This window comes from Acinonyx jubatus, chromosome D1 (assembly GCF_027475565.1).
Source record: "Acinonyx jubatus isolate Ajub_Pintada_27869175 chromosome D1, VMU_Ajub_asm_v1.0, whole genome shotgun sequence".
NCBI lineage: Eukaryota > Metazoa > Chordata > Mammalia > Carnivora > Felidae > Acinonyx > Acinonyx jubatus.
The window spans coordinates 36,452,516-36,455,787 of NC_069390.1; the positions used below are offsets into that span (position 1 = coordinate 36,452,516).

Consider the following 3,272-nt stretch of genomic DNA (forward strand, 5'->3'; position numbering starts at 1 on the left):
TCAAAAAGAATGAAATCTTGCCATTTGCAACTACGTGGATAGAACTGGAGGGTATTATGCTAAGTGAAATTAGAGAAAGACAAAAATCATATGACTTCACTCATAAGGACTTTAAGAGACAAAACAGATGAACATAAGGGAAGGGAAACAAAAATAATATAAAAGCAGGGAGGGGGATAAAAACATAAGGGACTCTTAAATATGGAGAACAAACAGAGGGTTACTGGAGGGGTTGTGGGAGGGGGGATGGGCTAAATGGGTAAGAGGCATTAAGGAATCTACTGAAATCATTGCTTCACTATATACTAACTAATTTGGATGTAAATTTTTAAAAATAAAAAATAAAGTTAAAAAAAAGTTTTGTTCTCACACTGTCATCTATAATTTAGATAAGATATGGATAAAAGCATGGACTTCTGAACTCAAATACTGCCTATACAGCTCACAAGGTTGTTTGACCTTAAGCAAGTCATTTAACCTCTATCTTCTTTATCACAAAATAGGGATGGTACTGTTACTTTCTGCTTTGGGATGTCGTATGAATTATGTATGGAAAGACCTTAAAACAATGAAAGCTATTTTTTTCTCTTAAAATATTTCTCCTTTTCAATTCAACTTTGTCCTCAACTCATGGAGTCCAGCTCAATATCTGGCGTTTTAAATGATTTTAGATATTCAGATAGATTTTGACACTAAGTCTGGAGGCTGGCATGGTCCCAGTTCACAGGGGCTCTTGTTTCATGATGAAGAAAGAAATATAGACACTTAATTTTTGTTCTTTCATTTCACATCTCTATCTCAGTGCCTAATAAAGTGCTTGGGGCATGGTAAATGCTCAATAAATATTTGTTAAATTAATGAGTAGTTGAAGAATATATAATATAGACCAGAATGTGATAAATATAATGGTAGTACAAAGAAAGCAAATACAGAGAAAGGAAAAATGAATCGCTTCTCAAATTGTATATATATGAATGGAGAGTGGCTTAGTGAAAAAATAATTCCATTGATCCACTAAGATGATGATGAGTTTCCTTTATCTTTCTATTTCATATTAAAATTATCTAAGATCTTAATGAAATCCTATGAATTAGTTCAGTCATCTCCAATATACAGTTTGACATGGTTTTAGACTGTAATTAACACCATATTTTACCTGCTTCATTTAACATTAATAACTCTAAAAGTAAATTTAGTCTTGCACCAGGGTCAACTTTGACATTTATTCTAAAAGATAAATTCCGCATTTTTAATTAAAGATATTCACCTTATATTTGGTTTATTATCTGTCATGGTGTTGGCAGTGAGCCTGTCTTCTCCTGTATGTAGCCAATGAGGAATAATGAATTAAGCATTAGCTTTGGCACCAAGAGACTTGAAATCATTTCTTTGTTGTTCCAGATGAATTCTGTGACCAAAGGAAAGTCATTCAATCATGCTGAAATTCTTTTTCTTACATGTAAAATGGATATTTAATTATAATATCCTGTTATTACTACTCCAGAGTTTCTTAAAGGATTAAATTAAATAAAAATAAAAAGTAAACTTTAAAGTAAAAATATATATAATAAATGTTAATAATTAAAAGCATTTTATAATAACAATGCTAGTAGTAATAATACTGTTTCTTATAAACTTATGAATTTTCTTTAGGAATTCCCACTGTAGATTTTTTTGGAGTGGCTGTGTTTACCTATTCTCAGAAGTATGTTGGGATGCTAAGGTCCCCATCTCTCACTTGTGTAATTATTAAGGAAATCTGGAATAATTTATGTGTCTACTTAATGCTGGCCATTTGGGGGTCAAATCTGAATATTTATTTGTTCTTGAAAAATTGGACATTATAAGCAGGGTGAATTCAGGTCTTGTGAGGCCTAAAGTTTATGTAATTTGGGGGCTGTTTTAAGAAAGAGAATAGGCAATTATGAATACAAAATGAAGTATGCAATTTAATATAAAATTAGAAAGAGAAGATAACTTAGAACAAATTGCCAATTAGAAAAAGGTAACTAATAACACTGAAAAAAGTCACCAAAAACAAACAAAAAACACCGATGATATTTTCATTAATTACCTACCTGACATACCTTTATACTTTGTAAATATCTATAAGCTCTCTGTATCTTGGTATGAGTAAAATTTTATTCTTTTCCTATAGAGTGAATAAAAGAAAAACAGTGTTTTATCTAGTATAGTTTATTTGAATTTGTTTTGTATTACTGATACTTTCTAAATGTTTATTTATTTATTTTGAGAGGAAGAGTGAGAGCGTGTGAACGGGGAGGGGCGGAGAGAGAGAGGGAGAGAGAGAATCCCAAGCAGGCTCCACACTGAGCCAAAACAGCTCAGGCAGGTCATGCTCACAGTTCCTGAGATCAAGCCCCGAAATGGGCTCTGTGCTGACAACATGGAGCCTGCTTGGGATTCTCTCTCTCTCTCTCTCTCTCTCTCTCTCTCTCTCTCTCTCTCTCCCTCTCCCTCTCCCTCTCCCTCTCTCCCTCTCTGCCCCTCCCTCTTTGTGTGCTCTCTCTCTCTCTCCCTCTCTCCCTCTCTCCCTGTTTGTGTGCTCTCTCTCTTCTCTCTCCCTCTCCCTCTTCCTCTCTCCCTCTCTGCCCCTCCCTGTTTGTGTGCTCTCTCTCTCTCCCTCTCTCCCTGTTTGTGTGCTCTCTCTCTCTCTCAAAATAAATAAATAAACTTTAAAAATATGTAAATAAAATATAATTCACATTCTCAATTCATTATATGACAAAAAATTTAGAGTCAGAAGATTTTAGGTATGTTGTCAATTTTAGGAAAATCTGTAGTGTCTTAATATATATACAATATTTGGAAGAACTTTCCACAAACTAACTCTTGGCTCTCTCTGTATGAATCAAACTTTAGTTCTGTTCTATCCTACACATACTTTTGGTGCGTGGAATAGGCTCCTATTGTGCACCTTCATTTTAAATCACTGATGGAGTTGATACAGAGCAGTAAAAGTATTCCTAGAAGTCATTCCTATACTGGGCTGGGAATATCTCACTATATGTGCATATAATTTTGAGCTGTGTAATTATATTTCACTAAACTCAATCTAAAAGTATCTATCATTCACTTTCCCTTTAGCTAGATCACAAAATTCTCTACAGTCACTCCACTGCTCTCAACATGAGGGGAACATGTGATAAGATGTGAGTTGGAGACAGCAGTCTAAATTACATGTGGTAAAAATATTTTCTAAAAATATATGGAAGGTAAAATGGTACAGCCACTCTGGAAAATAGTTTGGC

The 3,272-nt window shown here is 34.0% G+C and overlaps 1 long non-coding RNA gene across 1 annotated transcript; it reads right to left on the bottom strand.

The window, feature by feature from the left end:
* Positions 1–1,267: 1,267 nt before the first annotated feature.
* Positions 1,268–2,358, bottom strand: LOC128311808 (uncharacterized). The gene is made up of 2 exons (XR_008290424.1): positions 2,079–2,358; positions 1,268–1,408 (listed from the first exon to the last, which is right to left on the bottom strand). It is a non-coding gene; the product is annotated as an uncharacterized LOC128311808 (long non-coding RNA).
* Between the last annotated feature and the right edge of the window lie 914 nt (positions 2,359–3,272).